Genomic DNA, 22,536 nt, shown 5'->3' with positions numbered 1-22,536 from the left:
ATAGGGCTGAAGTGGTACGTATGTTTTGTCATAATAATGTAAATCTATTAAGTAACTATTAACTAAAGCTTTTAAATAATTGTAGTGGATCAAGAGTATAATATTTGGATCCGAGATGTAGTGGAGTAGAAGTAAAAGTATTGGAAATTGGAAACACTGAAGTAAAGTACAAACACCGGTAACTCAAAATTGTAACAGTACTTCAGTAAATGTACTTAGTTACTTTACACCACTGCATCTCTCTATGATTTGGTTTGTCTGTCTGTGTGCCTAATAGGCCCTTTCCACTACGGTTATTGAGCGCGGTGCGGTTTGGTGTGGTGTGGCACGTGGAGAACCGGTTCTGCTGGTGTTTCCACCTAAAGGCTGGTTTGGTTGTGAAGCAAACTTAACCCCATTGAATAGTGGAGATCAGCCTGGCATTTGGAATTGTTTGGTGTGAGGATTCTACAGGTCTGACACTGGCGGGACTCTTGACGGAGCTCATACAGCAACAGTGTTAATCTAACTCTGAGAGGTTAACTGAATAGATCCATAAGGGTCCATTTGGTGGATGAATTAACACGTTGATTGTCAGGCATGAATTAATGAACTCATCCGCCTACGCCAGGGTTTTTCAGTGTTTTTACCTTATTTCGCTGACACCCAGAACTCACCATGTGACCAGGATGTGAACAAAGGCTGTCTGTAAAGTCTGACGATCTTTTCTTCTTCCGTTCTTTAGTTAACTCATTTGCTGCCATTTAACAATACATTCGTACTCTCATATGCCCCTGTCTCCATAAACTTCCATGTAATTCATAGTGCACGGATCATGCACACCCATGCCTAGATAATGCACCACGTGTGTCCACATTGCTCACAGCTTTCAAACAAAAAAATCCGAATGGAAATCCGTTCAGGCATTCATGAGATAGCAGCCATTATGTTTTCCTAAAATGTAAACAAAGATGTTTGAAATATGGGGTTGCTATGGGGGTTAAACATGCAATTTCGCGAATTCACGATTGCTATCATGCCTACTACATTTTTTGGGGTCAAAACATTTTTCTTTTTTTTTTAAACAGGAAATTCTCGGGTTCCTCGGGCATGGCAGGGCCGTACATCGGGATTTTTTCTGGCTCCTCGGCCATAGCAGCAAATGAGTTAAGGCCCGTTGGATATGTACTTGTTTTGACCAAAAACACAATTTAAATAGAAATTGTTTGCAATGAGAGGACTGCCAAATCCTGGGTAGGGATGAAGGGACGATATGAAAATGTCATGTCACGATTATTGTGACAGCCATTATCATGGGCCGGAACATTGGCCAAAAAATAGCAGATCTACAAGCTCACAACCCAGTCCAAGATAAAAGTCCCGCCAGATAAATGTATTTTTCTGAATCTGATAACATTGGAGCGGACCTAGAGAATTACGGATTACGCCATTTCCGGTCAATGGCAGTAAATGGATTTCACTGTGCATGTTGGGCTCCTAGCTTGTTCCCATGGTGATGAAACTCTACGGCAGATTCCAAAGTGATGGGAAACAAACAAAACAAACAATAATAACAGAAAAAAACTAAACTGAACAAAAACGTCATAATAAACAGGGCGACACACAGAGGATAAACACTTCCTGTCTGTGCGACCATGCAGGGGCAGGTTCATTAACACAGTCCATCTCTATGACAGAGGAATGGTGAGAAAGGTCAAAACAAGAATCCCCCCTCCCTGAGCCCTCTTCACCCTGAGACCGAAGCTCCCATTGGGTCACATGAGTCCCCAGTGGACAAATCCTGCTCAAATTAACCTCCACAAGATAAACAAGACAATAAAATGTTATAGTGCTGTACTGCGGTTCCTCTGAGGGAGACGGTTTTATGAGGGACAGATTGACTTATAATGTGACGAGCTGTCGGGAGGGGACAGGTGGGAAAAGTCAATATTGGTCAGTAGTGTTTGTTTGGACAGACAAGGACTTTATCTCATCCCCCACACGTTTGGGTATCACATTATCTGTTGGTTCTCACACCAAACCAAGAGCAGAGCACCCACTTCTGCTTCCATTAGAATGGTCAGACGGGAAAGGAACAGAGAGATTCTACACTCTACAGCAGGGGTCTTTTTCAGGCCAAGGACCCCTTAGCAGAGAGGGAGATAAAGCAGGGACCCGCATTACATATTGTAATCTACAAGCCGATCTACAAGCTCGCGTTGAGACCTTGTAGATCTGCTATTTTTGAGATCCCTATTCTGCTATTTTTGAGATCCCTATTCTCCCCAGAATAGGGATGTGAGGCTTAATTTAAACGATTTATCCTATCACACAAAGATTTGGCACCCCCCCCCCCCTGTAGTAACTCTGAGGACCCCCTAGGGGTCCCGGACCCCCTGTTGAAGAGCCCTACTCTACAGTACTGTACACTATTTATGTATTAATGTTTCAGATAGGTCAGTATAGTGGGACAGGAAACCAAGTGCAGAGTGAGAGGAGAGACATGCAACACAAGATGGGGGGTCGGATTTAGCCTGGGGCCAGCCTAGATACTAATGCATCTAGCTAACTAACTGCAGTACCATCCCTACCTTGTTTTAACATGGCTGGGATGTCTAGCTCAGCTAGGCTAGGTCGGATTCGACCACACTAACTTGGCTGAACCACCGGGCACCCCAGATTCTATATGGCCACTGTGCTGTGGAAACCTCACATGTCCAAAACTGTTACTTTTCTAATTCAAAAGTAGCAAAAGCAGCAGATCTGCTACAGTACGTTTTATGCTTTTGTGTGACTCTGTATAGTACGGTCAAGTAGGGCATTTCTCCATTACTTTATGAAAAAACAACAAGATAGGAGGATTCTGCCCAACGGCAATGATATGATCACATTTTCACCCTCGCATCACTTTCCTGTCTCCACCAACCTATCACTCTCATCTCTCCTCACGCTTTCCAGGTTTCTCCTCATCTCTGTGGTGCTGCTTCCCACGTACAGTATGAGAGCGTCTGCCTGCTGGTGACGGAGAGGCTGTGGGAAGAGCAGGCCTTGTGGGTGGGGGAGAGCGGGGGAAAGGGGGGGAGGGGGTGGTACGGTCACGTCTCACTACAGCCCACACATACTACTGGAGTCCCTGCTGATGCGTTTATATGTGACAGGGAGATTTACTGTGCTCGACAGGGGACGGATGGGCAGACACACACACACACACACACACACACACACACACACACACACACACACACACACACACACACACACACACACACACACACACACACACACACACACACACACACACACACACACACACACACACACACACACACACACAGGGTCAGCAATGTGTACACACACAAACACACACACGCATAGATATGGAAATAGATTTACAAGGATAAATGAGCACCTCTCGCACGCACGCACGCACGCACGCACACACACACGCACGCACGCACACACACAAGCAGGAGGAGACACAGAGCCTCCACGGGCTCCCAGAGCCTCCCTCTCTCTCTCTCACACTGTGTTTATGTTTTAGTTTTTGCTTCATAGACAAAAAAAAAGAAGTAGCGCAAGCCTCCAATATCACTTGAATATCAATCAGACCAAGACAACCTTGACAAGCCTGAACCTCCCAACACAATGTTCCCATACCGTCATGGCAATATTCAACCCTATCCCATGTGGATGAACATAGAATAACTACTACTAGAAGTACTACACATGGGTGTCGCACTAAATTCTGGGCCCTGGGTACAAGGATTCACTGAGGGCCCCCCATCAATGTTCTTTCTTCAACCCATTTAGACTGGGAACACATTATTACGCATTATTTTGTGCTTTATCTCCTTCATGCACTGGGATGAATTCACCTTTAATTTGCAGAGCTGCATATCTGGTACCACTTAAACCCTCTATAATTGGTAAAACGGACCTGTAAATAACATACTTGATACAGTCCTTTTTTTCACTCTCTACCAAAAAATCTCTTTGCCAAAAAATAGACGATCTACAAGATCACAACCAGTCGTGAGTTTGTAGATTTGCTATTTTTTGGGCAATGTTCCGCCCCAGGATAATGGATTTTGTGATCATTTCTTTGGTCACAATAATCGTGACATTTTCATATCGTCCCATCTGGATTTGGCCGTCCTTTCTGCTCCTCCAACCCTGCCCCTCCTCACTCCTCCAGGGAGGACTCTGGCCTTGTTCTTGACAGCGAGAGCCCCCCCTGCGCCTCCCCTTTTATCTCGGCGTAAACCCACTGGAATGCTGCAAACAATAAAACATGCAGACCTCAGACCAGCGCGTGCATCTGGACGTATGGATGTGCGCAGGGCAGGGCAGGGCCATTAAGACAGAAGGAGTTGCAGTCGATGTGGGGTCCGAATCATCATCACAGGTCATGTGGTTCATCAACACCCATACAGTGGTTTTCAACCAGTGGTCAGAAGACCACCTGTGGTCCTTGAAGGGGTTCCAGGTGGTCTCCAGCTAAATGATGGAGAGTTGACAACCAAATGGACCCTTATAGATCTTTAACTCTTGAGAGTGTAAAATGAAAACCAAATGGATCGGGTCCATTTGGTTTACATTTTACGTTCTCAAGAGTGAAATTATTGTTAAACATCTGCATGACTTATTTTATAAGAAGTCTACACAATTGGAGAATGTAAAAAAATTGCTCAAATGATTAATAAATAATGGACCTTGACATGAAAAAGATTGAAAACCCACTGCACTATGAGAATTCAGTTAAACACAATCAACTGAAATCTGGTTTTGGTCATAAATCATTGGAACATTGGATAGTATCCGATTCTGAATATTCTTCGTTTACATGATCCGCCTTTGCTGTAACATAATTGGCCCAGTGGAGTGAACGCAGATTACGCAACCTATCTGAAATGGCTCTGAATGTGCATATGTGGTGAGGGGGTTTACTGTAGAAAGATGGAGACAGCTAGTGTTGATTTTGACAGCAATTTTTTTATTTTGTCATAAAACTAGTCATGATAGTTCACTCATCTGAAATGTTTTAGTTTTAGTCTAATCTACGGCTGAATTTGTCGACAAAGGGGTCGTAATGGCAGATTGGACACTTGGTTGCATGCTGAAAATAGCAGATCTGCAAGCTCACAATGCAGCGCAGCGCACGTAGAGGGAACGACCAGCACCACATTTGGTGGTGCTGATGTGAGCTTGCAGATCACCTATTTTCCAGCACAAGAGATTTGGTGCAGAGGGCCTAGTATAAACCTCTGGAGGAGTCCTGTCAACGAAGTGTATATCGTCACTGTTGGGCAGAAACCTTGTATCTCCAAGCTTCATCATACAAGACCGTCGCATAAAAATAGTGAAAATATATCTACAAGCATGTGTGCTTGTAGCTCGGCTATTTTCAATATTTTAAAGATGAGGTGCCCCTCCCCCCCCCCCCAAAAAAAAACATGATGATCAGGTATTATGACCAGTAAGACTCCCTAATCGGGAGATAAGCGACCGTAGGTGGCTTATCTCCACAAATAGGGCAAAAATGTGTTTTTCCAAAATCTTCCTGATCCATGTTGATGACATGAGTGTAGACATGCTGTGTAGTGATATTCGTGATTTTAGGGCAAAAACTGTAGGAGCAGTGTCCAAAGATGTGTTTTAAAATGTGTTTTAAAATGTGGCTCCGGGGGTCCTTGGAGGTTGTAGTTTGGCAGTCAAGGAGTGTGTGTGCAAAATTTGGCATGGATGGGGGCAACGGTTGTGGAGATATGAGCAGGGCAAAAGTGTGACGGACTCACTGACTCACTGACTCACTCACAGACAGCCGGTGGAGGTTTTGGTAGTAAATGCGACCTACGGTCGCAATTATACTAGGAAGAAGATTTTTTTTTCTCCAAAAAAGTGGACAGAAAGAGTTAAAATAATGTTTTTATATGGCCACACCCACCAGTTCATTAGGTATGGCTGGTTGTCAGGTGGGTGTTAACCCAGCTGAGGTTGGCCACACCCACAGTGTTGGGCGTTTGGTAAAAGGGGAGGGGATTATGTTATGATGTCAATAACTCAGTGTTTTTCGATCAGGCCTTTTGACTCTGAGGGTTTCAGCTTTCAGGAAGAAACCAAAAATGCACAGGGAAGGCAAATTTGCACATTATAACCACACCCGGTGGTCTATTAGAGTAATGTTAACTCCATATAGACACATACTACTACTGGAGTAAGAGAGGAAACGACCGCTTTGCCTACCCAGGACGGAGATGCGAGAGATTAGGAAAATCTTTTGTACCTGCTGCCCTTAAGCTGTACAACGAGACACATAACGGACGAATGAAAAGGACTTCCTTCCTAACTTAGACTGACGGAACTATTGCTGTATTGACTTTGACCTCTAAGGACCTTCCAGGGAAAGTGCTCATGTGCGTCTTGCGGTGACATGCTTCCTAGTTTCTTCTTCTCTGAGCTGTTATTGTTTTGTTTTTTCGCACTGTTTTTTTTTTACTTTGCACTATTAAGTTGGAACTATTGCTGTATTGACTTTGACCTCTAAGGACCTTCCAGGGAGAGTGCTCATGTGCGTCTTGCGGTGACACGCTGCCTAGTTTCTTCTGCTCTGAGCTGTTTCTGTTGTTTTTTTCGCACTGTTTTTTTCGACATTGCACTATTAGGTTGTGTTGGTAGTTTCTGAGTATGTGTCTTGTTTAACAATGACAGTGAGATACTTGTTGCACTAACTAGCATTGACTGCTTTGGTCTCTTTTATGTATATGTGAGGGGGTGGAAAGCAGCGTTATTCTTTTTATTTTTCTTTCCTTTAATAATTGTTGTTTTTACAATTATTTCCTTCTGTTGAACATGTTTTGTATAATTTGTATAATATGTTTTGTTTGGTTATAATGTTGTATTGCTGTCCCCCTTTAAAACCTCCTCTCTTTCCATGTGTGAGTCTGAATGCGAACTGATAGGATAACTAGACGCCGGTGCTGGCCAATGTATGGGGGACTAACGTCATGACCAGCCAATGGGCGGCTGGCAGAGTGGGAGGCGGCCCTTTAAGAGGAACGCCAGGCTCAGTCTAGGTTGACAAGCAAGGGGCGCAGACGTGTGTGTGGAGCAGGCTGAGGGAAGTGACTCAGGTGGCCGGCTGTGATGAGCAGAGAGACAGGCACAGGCCGAGCCAGGCAGTAACTGAACTGAACCTTATTGAACTAAAGTGCTAGGACCGAGTAGCGCTTTACCTTACAAACCCAGCGGATTCCAGACGGTGATCCGGGTGTCAGCGGTACCAGGCAGGGTCCGGCCATCCAGAGACGAGCGAGAGGGTCCTGACGAGCCGAACCGGCTACCCGGCTAACGAGAGGGGTCGTTGTGACTACTGTGGTGTCGTGTGAACTATTCGCAGCGGCAGGTCACAAGCCTGCCTGCGTGTGAGTATCCAATCCTGTACACCACTGTCACTAAAGTCACTGGCCTAGAGTTGAGCTGTATAGTCGTCACGACAAGGATACTGGCGTATTCTTTGTATTCACAGAACGGTGGACTAAAGACGTAGATGACCAAAGATGAGCTGTGTGCCGCTGTGTGTGCCATCCCACCTGCTGTAGAAGTCACTATTCCCACCTGCTGAAACGATACTCTGCCTATTATTTCATATCTGCTTAGTTATATAACATTTATTCGTCCTTAAATCTGCGCTCCTTGCATTATAATTAATTATCGTAATTATTATACTATTACGATTTGAGGCCTTAACGAGCCGGTACCCTAAACTAAGTGCACTTTAATTGTCACCAAGAACGTTACGATAAGAGAAAGAAGGGGGGTTTGAATGAATGTTTTATTGTTGACAGTGCTCTTATTTTTAGTTTTTTTGGTTAGTTGGCGCCGTAGGATTTTAGGGTTCCCTTTTATTTTATTATTGTGTTTTTGGCGTGATAGAGGCCGCTGTAACCTAGTAATAAAGATTGTTATACTTTTCTAAACTGTCGTCCTGGTCATTCTCTCCTCATGATTTATATTGCTCTGGTGTTCCGTAAACGAACTTGTGTGTCCCTAAAGGTTGTGCCTTTTGTGCACTTACTTTCCTCTTTAAACGAGGTGGCGTTGTCGGAAACTTATAATTATATAATCTGCTAATGATAATACTTAATAATATACATCAAACCAAAAAGGTGTATTTATAATTATTTATTGGCAAATTCAGTAACAAGGTAATGACAAAGGTACCAGTTTAAACACTGGCGGTTAATGTGAGTTGGGCCACCCTTACATAAATTGGCGTTGTCGGCAGGATCGGACACAGAGCAATATAGAGGAGAGATTGAATAAGTGTGTAATTGTGAACTTGTTAATATGATGATGATGCCGGTGTATCCGGGCGCCCCGTGGCTGCCCACGTTTGGAGGTACAGAGGGTGAACTTAAGTACAGGGAATGGAAAGTACAGATTAAAGGGCTATTGGGGACGCAAGATGTTAATGAGGCTAAAAAGGTTGCCATTCTATTACAAACCTTGACTGATGAAGCTAGACGGCAAGTTAATGTGTTGGATGAGGGGGATCGAGATACTGTGGCCAAAATCTTTGCTCATCTAGATAACGTGTACAAAGAAACAATCCCTGTTGCAAAGGTACGCTCACAATTTTATAGTTGCGCACAGCGCCCTGGAGAGAGTGTCAGTGCCTTTATTCTGAGACTTAGAGAATTATTTTGTGGGTTGCGGCGTTATGATGCGACTACAGCCCCCTCCGAGGCCGTTCTGAAAGACCAGTTTCTTATGGGATTAACTGAGGGCCCACTTGGCCAAGCACTGAGAATATATGCTCGACGCCACCCTGACGAAGACTTCGCCGCGCTGCGACAGGAGGCCTTGACGTTGGACACGGAACATGGAGGTACGCCAGCTACTGAAATTGCTTGTCATGCTATTAACCCCGTAACTGTCCCTGTGCCACCACAGACCTCTGCGTGGAGAGATGAACTGAAGCGAGAAATAATGGAGGATGTCAAGACGCAGTTGCAAGGTATGACGAAGGAGTTGATGAGTGAACTCCGACCGCTCATCCAAGCTGCCGCTCCTGCTGTGCGTTCCCAACCACCGCCGCCTGAGGCGCCTTATGTGCCACCTGCACGCCGGTACGCGCCACCTCAGAGACATGAATGGGATGGGGAGGGGAGGCCAATATGCAGACAATGCAAACGACCGGGACACATAGCTAGATGGTGCACTAATAATCAGCCGTCGTTAAACTAAAGGGCCCTGTTGCCGGAGCCCGTGCGACAGGGGTTATTTCCCCACCTATGGGAAGGAGGGCTAATGAGGCGTTTGTTGGGGAGTGTCAGGTTATGGGGGTACCGAGGGAGAGAGTTCCATTATGTGGCTTACCGGATGCAGGATTACAAGTTAGGTTAATACAGCAGAGACACGATCAGGATATGCGGGCCCTTTTGGACAGAAAGAACAGCGAAATTGAGGCGTATAGAGCTAAGCAGCGGGACTCTGAGGAGCGCGTCCGCAAGCTAGAGGAGACAGTTCGAGGCCTACGGCGGGAAACCCAGGTCATTCGTGAGTGCAAAAATAAGCAGATCGGTGAGCTGAGGAAGGTGGCGGTTCAGAGCGCCAACTCATTGAAGGAGGAGCAGGAGAAGTTTGAGCTGCAAAGGAGACACACAGAGAGCACCCAGGCTCTGCTGGAGGACACCAACCTCAGATGGGCCAAGATGGAGAGTGAGTATAACAGCCAGGCGCAAGCAGCTGACCAGAAGGTGCGTGTTCTGGAGCTGCAGGTAAGGCAACAGGCGGTGGAGCTGGAGGGAGGTGGTGCTCTGCGTCAGAGGCTGAGCCAGGAGAAAGCCCAGCTGGAGATCACCATAACGGGCCTCAGCGCAGAGTTGCAAGAGGCCAACAGACGGAGCGTGTCCCCGATGAGAGAACACCAGCAGCTGTCTGAGGAACAGGAGATGGCCCTTCAGAAGCTCCAGGACGAACCCCAGTTGCAGGTCACCTGGGGGAACGAGGCTCAGGCCGTCCCATTGAGGCGGAGAAAGGGAGGATGCATTCAACCAAGACGACAGCCTAACTGGAAGAAGCTTTCAGGGAGGTATCAGGGCCCCGACGTTCTGCTGGAGTTAATTTGGGCAGCCGTCTGTGCGGTACAGCCCGGTTGAGTTAGTCGCAGGGACTGCTAACGATCAAGTAGGGGGGAGTGTGAGGGGGTGGAAAGCAGCGTTATTCTTTTTATTTTTCTTTCCTTTAATAATTGTTGTTTTTACAATTATTTCCTTCTGTTGAACATGTTTTGTATAATTTGTATAATATGTTTTGTTTGGTTATAATGTTGTATTGCTGTCCCCCTTTAAAACCTCCTCTCTTTCCATGTGTGAGTCTGAATGCGAACTGATAGGATAACTAGACGCCGGTGCTGGCCAATGTATGGGGGACTAACGTCATGACCAGCCAATGGGCGGCTGGCAGAGTGGGAGGCGGCCCTTTAAGAGGAACGCCAGGCTCAGTCTAGGTTGACAAGCAAGGGGCGCAGACGTGTGTGTGGAGCAGGCTGAGGGAAGTGACTCAGGTGGCCGGCTGTGATGAGCAGAGAGACAGGCACAGGCCGAGCCAGGCAGTAACTGAACTGAACCTTATTGAACTAAAGTGCTAGGACCGAGTAGCGCTTTACCTTACAAACCCAGCGGATTCCAGACGGTGATCCGGGTGTCAGCGGTACCAGGCAGGGTCCGGCCATCCAGAGACGAGCGAGAGGGTCCTGACGAGCCGAACCGGCTACCCGGCTAACGAGAGGGGTCGTTGTGACTACTGTGGTGTCGTGTGAACTATTCGCAGCGGCAGGTCACAAGCCTGCCTGCGTGTGAGTATCCAATCCTGTACACCACTGTCACTAAAGTCACTGGCCTAGAGTTGAGCTGTATAGTCGTCACGACAAGGATACTGGCGTATTCTTTGTATTCACAGAACGGTGGACTAAAGACGTAGATGACCAAAGATGAGCTGTGTGCCGCTGTGTGTGCCATCCCACCTGCTGTAGAAGTCACTATTCCCACCTGCTGAAACGATACTCTGCCTATTATTTCATATCTGCTTAGTTATATAACATTTATTCGTCCTTAAATCTGCGCTCCTTGCATTATAATTAATTATCGTAATTATTATACTATTACGATTTGAGGCCTTAACGAGCCGGTACCCTAAACTAAGTGCACTTTAATTGTCACCAAGAACGTTACGATAAGAGAAAGAAGGGGGGTTTGAATGAATGTTTTATTGTTGACAGTGCTCTTATTTTTAGTTTTTTTGGTTAGTTGGCGCCGTAGGATTTTAGGGTTCCCTTTTATTTTATTATTGTGTTTTTGGCGTGATAGAGGCCGCTGTAACCTAGTAATAAAGATTGTTATACTTTTCTAAACTGTCGTCCTGGTCATTCTCTCCTCATGATTTATATTGCTCTGGTGTTCCGTAAACGAACTTGTGTGTCCCTAAAGGTTGTGCCTTTTGTGCACTTACTTTCCTCTTTAAACGAGGTGGCGTTGTCGGAAACTTATAATTATATAATCTGCTAATGATAATACTTAATAATATACATCAAACCAAAAAGGTGTATTTATAATTATTTATTGGCAAATTCAGTAACAAGGTAATGACAAAGGTACCAGTTTAAACACTGGCGGTTAATGTGAGTTGGGCCACCCTTACATATATATACTTATATTTAATTCGCCCCCTCTATTGATGCACCTTCTCTTTTTTGGTACTGTACTGCTCTTGTTTTTACTCTTATCTATTTTTTCCTACTTCTCTGTAACTTTGTAAATAACTGTATACTGCTGTGCTACAACTGGACAACTAAATTTCCCCCTTGGGATAATAAAGGTATCTATCTATCTATCTATCTACATACAAAACAGAAAAAGTACAAAACTACCACTTTAAATCGTTTTTAAAACAACAAAAGAAGGAAGGTTTTGGACATACAAGGTTTTCCACCCGACATCGACGATAGGGTCTAAAGTGCTTCATACAGGGAGGAACAGCCTTCCACTTAGCATCAAAGTGTCAGAATCCAGAGGGGTTGTTAGAGGTCGGCCCGGGGCTCATCTCTGGGGTGAGATAAGCAGCTGGAAGATGACAGGCAGGTCCAGTGTGTGCAAGTGTTAGTCATGTTCTTTTAAAGGTGATACACCATGAAATTTCACTTTTCCTATTTTAAAACCTTTTTTTGGGGTCCCACTAGCACCTTCTATCCTCACAAAGTCCCATTTCTGACCGTTGTGTCTTTCTCTGGTTTTGAGAAGGCAAAGGTTAAAAGTATCCCACGGGTTCTCAAAACAGGCTATCCAGATTTGCTGCCGATTGTGACGTCATCTGCCGATTGTGACGTCATCATAAAAAATCAAAAAAAAATCAAAAAACTTTTTTTTTTTTCAAAAAAACATTTTTTTTCAAATAGATTTTTTTGGGGGTGGCGCAGTTCAGGCCAAAGGTGGTACTGCAGCTGAAATGCTCTGAGAACCATTCAAAAATGAGAGGCTCTCTATTCAGGAGTGGTAATTTAGCCTCAAACCTTTTGAAAAACGTTTTTGGGACATAAACAATATGACATAAATACTTTTTAAATGCATGGTGTATCACCTTTAAGGGCGTATTGATCGTGATTAACTCACTGAACGCCATAAACGTCTTATACGTCTTTGGACCTCGGTGCCATAAACGTCTTTTACGTCTTTTTAATTAATCAAAAGTTTTATCATTTTTTCATAATTGTAATTTCAAAAAAATCGCTCTAGAAGTTGGCCATATGCCTCCGTGACCTGAGCGATACGGCCGATTTGACTGTAGCACCAGTGTAACACAGTCCGGCGGAAAATCGGTATAGCCGAAGATTGGTTCCGGCCGTTTAAATGTTATCTAAAACGTTCGTTTATACACTTTCCCGTGCATCCCTGACGAACTATAAGTACTCAAAAAACGCAGAAAATTCTCAGGATTCCAGCGGTGCCATCCATTCTTCTCTACCTATCCTTGATCGCGATCGCCAGGGTTCCGAAGCTGTGTAGCATGCTAGCTAAAAGGCCTGGCCAAAATGTAAACAACAGGCCCAAACCAAAAAAAAGATGGACGTCTTCTTCCTTCTTCTGTTAGTTGATCAGATAGTAGGAGACCACCCTCTGGTGGTTTTCAAATGGTATTGCACTCCAGATTGCACACAGGGCCCATCACAGCACACACATATGATGATGATCAAGACATCTTACACATGTTCTATTGAAGCCCAAATCTAATGATAGGATATATATATATAAATATACATGTTTTCCTTTGTAAGAGGGGTAGTGTGGCTTTCGATAGAAGCATAGATTTATATATGTAATTTAAGTACAAAATATGATTTTGGCCCCCATAAAAAGGCAAAATTAAGCAAAATGGCTGGCACCAGTTTTGTAGATTTTGAATAAAGGGTGGCATTCACTGAGTTAAACAGGAACACACCAGGACGCGTCATTAATATTGCCTTGGCTTTGGGCAAATGTTGTTGTTATGGAACCATTGGTTATGTCGTCTTCTATATCCAAATAAATATATATATAAACTGCGGTTATGGATGTTACTATGATCAAGATGGGGGAATAACGGACAACAACAAAGACAGCATATGATTTTTTTTGAAAATGTCACACAGTATCATTCATATCCCGACTCTCTTGAAAGCGGTCAGGATGAGCTAATCTATCTGTTGAGCACATGTGAGCGCGGAATGAAGCCGAGGGCTTGGTTATTTTCACGTGAGGACCCCGGGGGGGGGGGACACGCATGTGAAGGGAGGAGGGGGAGAAGCAGTTCAAACGGTAGACCAGGATCCAACTCATCTGTGGTTTTGGACGCGGCCGGCCAGAGCTTCCTCCGCCAGCCTATGCAAGTGATGTGGTGCCTGTCCAGCCAGGATAACTCTGACTGGAACCTGATTGCACGTTTGGACTTTGCTAGTTATTAGCTCTTCTCTCCAGCTGTGTTTTATTATAGGTGTCGTAACACATTCGTCACTGTAAACTTGTATGTCCAAAAACCGTCCTTTTATTGTTATTTTAAAAACGGTTTAAAATAGTGAAAATAGCCGATCTCCAAGCACACAACGCCTCGCGATGCGAGGCATTGTGTGCTTGTAGATCTGCTATTTTCACTATTTTTGTGTGACAGTCTCGTATGATGAAGCAGGGCTTTACTTTACGAAAAAACATACAAATGTGAAACTTGGAGATACAAGGTTTCTGCTTGACAGTGACGATGTACCTCTCTCTCTCTCTCTCTCTCTCTCTCTCTCTCTTTCAAACGTTTGATCACAGCACTTAAAAAGAATAAAACTCCTCGTACAGCGATCTTGTGTACTTATATGAGATGAAAATGAAATAAAAGTCTTGAGCTTGTAAAACGCCGTAGCGGAGGAGAATAAAAGGACAAAGCGAGGATGTGAGGCATGGGAGTCAGATAAAAGATAAGGGAGGGATTAAGAGCTGCTTAGAAAGGGACTCGCAGAGAAAGAGTAATGTGATGGAAGTTGACCACATATCTGTCAGCATGTGCAAGAGTGTGAATGAGTGGAGGTTAAAAAAAATAAGTTAGTTAAAATACAGACATAGAAAATACAGATGAGTTAAAGGTACTATAGGCAGTGGGGGAAAGTAACAAAGTAGATTTACTCCAGTACATCTCAGATCCAAATATTGTACTGTTATTGTACTAAACTTATTTTACACATTTATTTGAACTTTGCAGAGCGTTTTCTTTTTTTTCTTTCTTTTTTTTTTTTTTGCAGAAATCCTCTACTGACATGAAACCGCTCCATTCTCATTGAAATGCATTGGTAGAATGGGGAATCCACTCTCATAGGTACTATGGTGTGATCAATACTGCTGTATTGATACTTTTACTTAATCAAAACAATTTGAGTACTTTTCCCACCACTGACTACTATAGGTGCATGAAAACGTCAGCCCGGCTGCAAATAAAAGCGCTGTGCGTTTTAAGTGTCTCTCGCCTTAAAACTGTTAGCAGGCAGCAGTTGGCTGGGTCCCAGGCCAGCGTTTTACTGGTTCCCCCGGGCCGCGTTACGGAACGGGCCGGATTCTGACTCGCCATCTTTTATTGGAGCAGGACGATTAGGAGCTCAACGTGCTGACGGCACATGCAGTTTATGTTATTACAGGCCACGACCAAACTATGATTTACTCCGCTGACCAACACACTCCTTTGGGCCGGGCCCCGGAACGTTACTGTAAACAGCGGAGTGGTCCGTTTGCAGCGAGGGCCAACTGCTGCTGCCGCTTGGCTGTACAGCCATCGACAAATATCAGTTATTACTTAATTAAAAGTATCAATACTGCAATGTAGAAATACTCTCTGTTACAAGTAAAAGTCCGGAGTTCAAAATGTACCTGAGGAAAAGTGCAAAAGTATTGGTAACAAATTGTACTTTAAAGGAGTAGTTCACCCCCAAAATGACTTTTTTTCTATTGATTACTCATGCCATGGAGAGTAGAGTTCAATATTATTTTTTGGTTTTTGTCACATTCCTAAGACAAAAATTTGATTTGAGTAAATTTACCACCATTGATTCCGGATGGGGACTCATTTCGAAACGGGTCCCCATCCGGAACGAATGGGGGTAAATTTATTGTTATCACATTTCTTTCTTAGGAATGCGACAAAAAACTAAAAATATTATTGAACTCTACTCTCCATGGCGTGACTAATCAATAGAAAAAAAGTCATTTTGGGGGTGAACTACTCCTTTAAAGTACCAAAAGTTAAAGTACTCATTATGCAGAATGTACCGTTTCAAGTTTTCAAATGTGAAGAAATATTTTGAAAATAGCAGATCTACAAGCTCACAATGCGTCCGAAACCTATATACTGTAGTGCTGAAGTTAATCTAGTTAATCTAAGTCTTGTAGTAATAATCCAAATCTACAAACTAACTAGTAACTAAACCTTTCAAATAATAGTAGTGGAGTAAAAGTAGGCTACAATATTTGGATCCGAGATGTAGTGGAGTAGAAGTAAAAGTATTGTAAATACCTCAACATTGTATTTATTGTTAGTCACTAGCGAATGCTTTTCATATTTAGCATATTTATAGCGTGTCACGATGGGACTATTTTCTCTACGTTTGGGGCAACGCTCTTATACAACAAAGTAGAGAAATCATTTACAAAAGAAAAAGTGAAATATGGAGATACAAGATTTCTGATACAAGGTTTCTGTCGGGCAGAAACCTTGTATCTCCAATTTTCAAATTTGTAGGTTTTTTCATTTTGCTTCACCATACAAGAAAGACTGTTGCACAAGACTAGTGAGGTGCGAGGCGTTGTATGCTTGTAGATCGGCTGTTTTCACTAGTTTAGATCATTTTTAAAATGATAAATACAAAACAAATGGTTTTGGACATACAAGGTTTCCACCCGACAACAACGATATTAAATGGTAGTGAGCGGTGAAGAAGAAATGGGGAAAAAAAGATTGAGGGGAAACTTTGGTCGAATCAAGAAGTAGACACTTGTTTCAATGATGGCTTTCTTAGACATATTTCCACACACACACACACACAACTGTGTGCTGAGCTGTTGGCCGTGTACCTGGAGAAACAGTCTAGTTTGGGTGAAGAGAAAGCAGGCTGTCGCCAGTCTGGAGGTGAGGCCTTTTAGCACCTGGGTTGGGCCTTCCAGCACACGCACACGCGCGCGCACACACACACACACACACACACACACACACACACACACACACACACACACACACACACACACACACACACACACACACACACACACACACACACACACACACACACACACACACACACACACACACACACACACACACACACACACACACACACACACACACACATGCACGACCAACCCCCGTGTACTTGGATGACCTCAGCCCAGTCTGCACAACTAGCACTGTTATTTGAAGAGGATATGTGGATAAAGTGTGTGTGTGTGTGTGTGTGTGTGTGTGTGCGCGTGTGTGTGTGTGTGTGTGTGTGTGTGTGTGTGTGTGTGTGTGTGTGTGTGTGTGTGTGTGTGCGCGCGCAATGGCATTAGTTGTGTAGTGTGCTTATTCCAAAGTGTAAATCGTGGGTTAGGGTTAGGGTTAGGGTTAGGGTTAGGGTTTGCAAGATTTAGATTCTTGCAAACACTATGATACTGCTCGGCTCGGCTGCGGACACGCGGGGGCGGGGCTACATCTGGAAGCCGCCGGACACGCGTGAAATCCTTTCTCTATTCCTGCAATTTACAGTAATGTGTTGCAGATGGTACAGCGCGGGTTTGTCCGCTAGATAATAACTCTCACAGTAGGAGCAGGAGAAGAGCACGCAGGTAGAAAGAGAGAGGGAGAGAGAGAGAGAGAGAGAAAGAACAAGAGAGAAAGAGGTGAAGAGGGGACAAAGAGAGTGGGAGACAGAGAGTGACAAAGAGCCAAAGACCTGTGTGTAGTAGGAGCCTGCTATCATAAAGTAAACCCAGCAAAAGCACACAAGCGTGGCTCGAGCACTGGAACAAAAGCGTTCATTCTCCGGCCATTGACCACAAGGAGGGGGGAAAAGGGCTTTCCAAAGGCATGCACACCTGAGGGCCTGTAGGAGCCAGAGAGACGTCTGTTTGTTCCATCTCGACTCTGTCGGTGTCACCTCCAGGCCCCGATGATGTCATGGTTAAGTTATACAGGGACAGACTTGGACGAGGTTCAATTCTTTTCACAGTTCCCTGTCAACAAGTGGAGCGCAGCGAGCAGCCAGGTTATTAGGCAAAATATTCATCGGTTTCAACCTGGAGTCCCTGTTTTGGACATGTCATTGATTACATTGAATACATTCTGGAAGGGGATAAATACGTTTAAAAATCATTCTAAATTTCCAAAAATAGCAAATATCCAGCATCCATATTTTGGGAGGAACAATAGCCGAAAGTAAATCCTCTCAGAGTTAAATGAACATTGCTTGTACTATACATTGGGACCCAGGTATAGAAATGCCATTAAATGGGGGGTCCGCAGCCTAATGCACGTCAAACTGGGGGTCCTTGACATTAAAATGGTTGAGAGATAACTGCTAGAGCCGTATAAATATTCTGTTATGGGGGTCCCTGGCATATCTTTTCAAATGGGGGTCCGTGACATAAAAAGGCTTGAGAACCACTGCTCTATCTCAGTGGTTCTCAAATAGCAGATACATGCTCACAACGTCTCACGTTGCAAGGCGTTGTGAACAATTTCTGCCTCTAATATTTGAAAATTTGGCCAATGTTTAGCTGTCATTTTAGAGTTATTAAAAAGTCCTTAAATTGTCATTTTAGAAATGTGCAGATATAGATTTAAACTTTATGTTGGTTTGTTTACTGTTGAGTGAGAAAACAGTGTTGCACATTAAGTTAATCATCTGGGGACCCCCCAAAATAATGTGGGGAACCACTGCTCTATCTGACACGGGTGGACTTGTAGAATGGCACAACATTGGCATACGTTGGTCCCGTTAGGGGGACGTAGATGGGGAGACTTCTTGTGGCTATAAGTGACCGTCGGAGGTGACGCAGTTCCCCAGAGCTATCCCCTTACCGCCTCTCGTCGGGGGACACCATTATGGCTGGCGTTAAAATAGGCTGCCAGCTGCCGACGGGTATTTTATCACTGGTGGTGGGAGGAAGTATTCAATAGCTTTCTCAGCTTGAAGATGCCTCCGCGAATTAGGCGACCATATGTGTGCGACACAGTCCCATCCGTATCAGTGTCCATACATAATAAGGTGACAACACTTTGGAGAATTGAGAGTAGGCAATCAAACATCTGTTGCTTTTCACGCATTTGATGTTTGAACTGTTTGAATGTTCCAATCTTCTTGTTAACTTCCTGTTTCTATATCTTAAAGGAGTAGTTCACTCCCAAAATGACTTTTTTTTCCTATTGATTACTCATGCCATAGAGACTTGAGTTTTTTGTATTTGTCGCATTCCTAAGACAAAAATGTGACTAGTAAATTTATCCCCATTGATTCCGGATGGGGACCCGAATGCATGGCCCTGGATGGGGAAACCGTCAGGGTACATTCTCACATTTTTGTCGTAGGAATGCCACAAAAAACAAAAGATATTACTAAAACAATGACTGTATAACTATATTCATTTATAATAATTATTATTACTAGTGTTGTTCTATTGTATTGTATTTTGTTTCATTCATTTTTGGCTCATGTCCTTTACTGACATGCCTTTGTTTCCATCCTTTTTTTTCCAATTTTCTGCACCTGAAGCTGCCTCGGAGACCGCTTGCATGACTTGTGCTATCCAACTCAAATAAATAATGTCTAAATTGATTGACATTACAGTGCAGTGCATGGAAACAAAGGCCACAATAGCCATTAAGTGTATTCAAATATACATGCAAGCAACAGATACTCCAGGCAGCTTCGCAGCTCACAGAATGAGACACACGCATGAAGAGGAAACATTCTGCCCGTATAAAGAACAGGTCCTGCAGGTATACAGACTGCACAAGAATGAAACTGAAGCACAGCTTGGAATCCACGTGTTGTCAGTGGTGGAAAGCAATACATTTACTTAAGTACTATACTTAAGTACAAATTTGTACTTTACTTGAATATTTCCAATTTCCAATACTTTTACACCCAGCAGTCTTACACCACTAAATCTCAGATCCAAATAGGCCTATTGTACTTTTACTTCACTACATTTTGTTTAACTTTAGGCTACTACTTTGTAGATTCATAGATTTTTATTACTAAACATACACTAACCACTTCAGCCCTGTAGGCTATACATGTTTTGGCCATTTGAAAATAGCCGATCTACAAGCTCACAATGCCTCGCGATGGCTTGTAGATCTGCCATTTTCAAAAGATTCGTAGTCCTATTCATTTTATGAATTTGAAAACCTCTGACAAGTTACAACTTGACATGGTACATTTTGCATAATGACCGAGTACTTACTTTTTGATACCAATACTTTTGTACCTTTTACTTTTTAAGTAAATGTTGAATTGCAAACTTTTACTTGCAACAGAGTACTTCTAGCAGTAGTAATACTTTTCCTAAGTAAAATATCGTCACTGTCAGGCAGAAACCTCGAATCTCCAAGTTTAGAATGTGTATGTTTTTTTCGTGAAGTAAAGCCCTGCTTCATCATACAAGACTGTCTCACAAGACTAGTGAAAATAGCAGATCAACAAGCACACAACGCCTCGCACCGCGAGACCTTGTGTGCTTGTAGATCAGCTATTTTCACTATTTATAAATCATTTTTGAAACGACACATACAAAATGAACTGTTTTGGACATACAAGGTTTCCACCCGACAACAACGATATCCTACTTTATCCAACTCTGGCCGTGGGGCCAGCAGCGTGCACAGTCAGTGTGCACAGTGTGGAGCGTGTTTTTGCAGCCCTCGGGTCGAGGGACGGGTGCGCTCTCGTGTGGTGCGCGTCGCTCCTCCCCTCGCTCGACTTAAAAACCTTCTCGACTGGCTTTCGCCAATAAAGCGCTTTTTGTTTCGGGGTCAGCGAGCGAACGCAGCAGCCTATACTATACGGGGCTCCGCGCAGCGCACTGGACACTGGAGAGCGCATTGCTTGAACGTGGAGCTTTCGACCCATCCGTAGGAACCGACTAGGGATCATTTGATGAAGAGACACTTTTTGTTTTTGACAGATCGCGCCCAAGGGAAACTTTACGGCTTACGGGACTTGTTGAGCTACTTTTGAGAGAGACCGCTCTCTCTCTCTCTCTCTCTCTCTCGCTCTCACAACTTGGATAAATAAAAACGCGAAGGATTGCGGACTGGACTGTGTTCTCCGACCGGGTAAGACTTTTTAAATCCCCTGTCATTTAAACAAATATACATAGCAGATCTACATGCACACAATGCAGGTAGATCTGCTATTTTTAAATGGATAAACTACTGGGGTTAGTTTCATTTGATATAAAAACACTTTTTGCCTTCAGAAGTCGCAGGCTTCTTGTCATTGCAGCGGATCGGATAACATCGTGCGTAAATTGAAGAAAATTGTGCACTAAACGGTTTGAAGTGAACATAACATAGACTCAAGTCAACACGACCTTCTTATATTACAACTATTTACATAGGCTAGGCTACCTCATTTGGAAGAATAAAATGTGGACTTTTAGACTCCTGGACACTGATTTATTAGCTTGCAATTAACTCTTAATTGTAGGCTATAGTCTATATTGGGACCAGCGTTTCAGACCGTGATCGGGTGAGATCATATAAATCTACAGTTTTTCAGTATTTTCGTTTTAATAGTGTGATCAAACAGAAACACATCAGGGCCAGGCTGAGGCTGTGTGACAGGAGTTGGCTGCGGGTGAACGGTGCACCCAGTCCGGGCACAGACACAGCCTCTCACCCCTCTCTCTCAACTTCATGAAAACAAACCCAAACGCAATGCTGTCAAATTAATAGGATAGCCTACGTAAGCATGGCTCCTATCCGTGCCTTAGCGCAGTTTTTCTAAAACGTTGACATTTGAAGGTCTCCCTTTAACTTTGACAGTGAACAAATGGAACCAAAGTTACAGACTTGTAAGCGTCAATTTAGACCCCCATAAAGGAACCTAGAGACTAGAGTCCCTGAAATCCCCTGAAAACGTCAAAAAACTAACGAAAAACAAGATATCCCGAATCGATACGTAACGTGACAGTGAGGAAACAACATTTGCAGATGTTTGGGAATGCGTTAAAAAAAGAAAAGCCAAGCGGTAATATGGCAACGGTTAAAGAGCCATAATGAAACGGTCTTCACTTCTAGTCTCCCAGTCTAAGTAGTGCGTGTTGGACCGCAGGACGCCGTGCATGCAGGGGCAGAGCGGAGCGTCTAGACCGCGTGCACCGTGGGACATGTTTATCACTGCGGCCACATGGAGGGGACCGGCCCACTGCACAGTGCACACACTGAAACACTTGTGTTGACAAACTATCCTTTCAACAGGTAGACACCAGACAGCTCACATAGGTTTGATTTGATAAGTTTCGATTCGCTTCGCATGCATTCTAAGTGAACAATGTAGCAGCTAAGCCTATTACTGAGCAGATTTTCAAATTAGATGTATTTAGTATAGTGTATAGTATAAATCAAAGAGCATTTAGAAGCAAATCTTTACATTATGCCATGGGGCAAAGGAGATATATTTTTTATCCTGTGTCCATCTTATATATTCTGCGGTTGATTAGATTTTTAGTATAGATAGCACGCACACAGCGCAAAAGATGAAAACATCTTCAAAGAAAAGTGTAGCCAACTACAGTTATCTGTATTACAGTTAGGTGACATCATTTTAGTATGACAACTAGCATGGGTAGGGAATAGGGATGCCATAATATAAGAGCTTGCTTATAATAATAAGAACGATGTACTAAAATCCCACTTTATCTTTCTACTGATTATTGACATTTCATGTAGGATAATACATATAAGTTCACAACATAAAAATCCATCCACCTAAATGAATTGATTTAGAATTTA

At 43.6% G+C, this 22,536-nt stretch overlaps 2 protein-coding genes across 2 annotated transcripts in view; one reads left to right on the top strand and one right to left on the bottom strand.

Annotated features, from left to right (window-relative positions):
* Nucleotides 1–22,536, bottom strand: part of coro7 (coronin 7) — a 249,810-nt gene that overhangs the window by 74,330 nt on the left and 152,944 nt on the right. The gene's annotated exons all lie outside the window — the stretch shown is intronic.
* The window catches only part of vasnb (vasorin b), a 34,858-nt gene continuing 32,878 nt past the window's right edge, over nucleotides 20,557–22,536 (top strand). The window contains exon 1 of the mRNA XM_080724913.1: nucleotides 20,557–20,856. The gene's annotated coding sequence lies outside the window, so the exon portion shown is untranslated. The remainder of the gene's footprint in view (nucleotides 20,857–22,536) is intronic.

This window comes from Nannobrachium achirus, assembly GCF_963921795.1.
Source record: "Nannobrachium achirus genome assembly, chromosome: 4".
Classification (NCBI taxonomy): domain Eukaryota; kingdom Metazoa; phylum Chordata; class Actinopteri; order Myctophiformes; family Myctophidae; genus Nannobrachium; species Nannobrachium achirus.
Note: the sequence above shows the minus strand (reverse complement) of the source record. Positions and strands in the feature narration are given on the sequence as shown.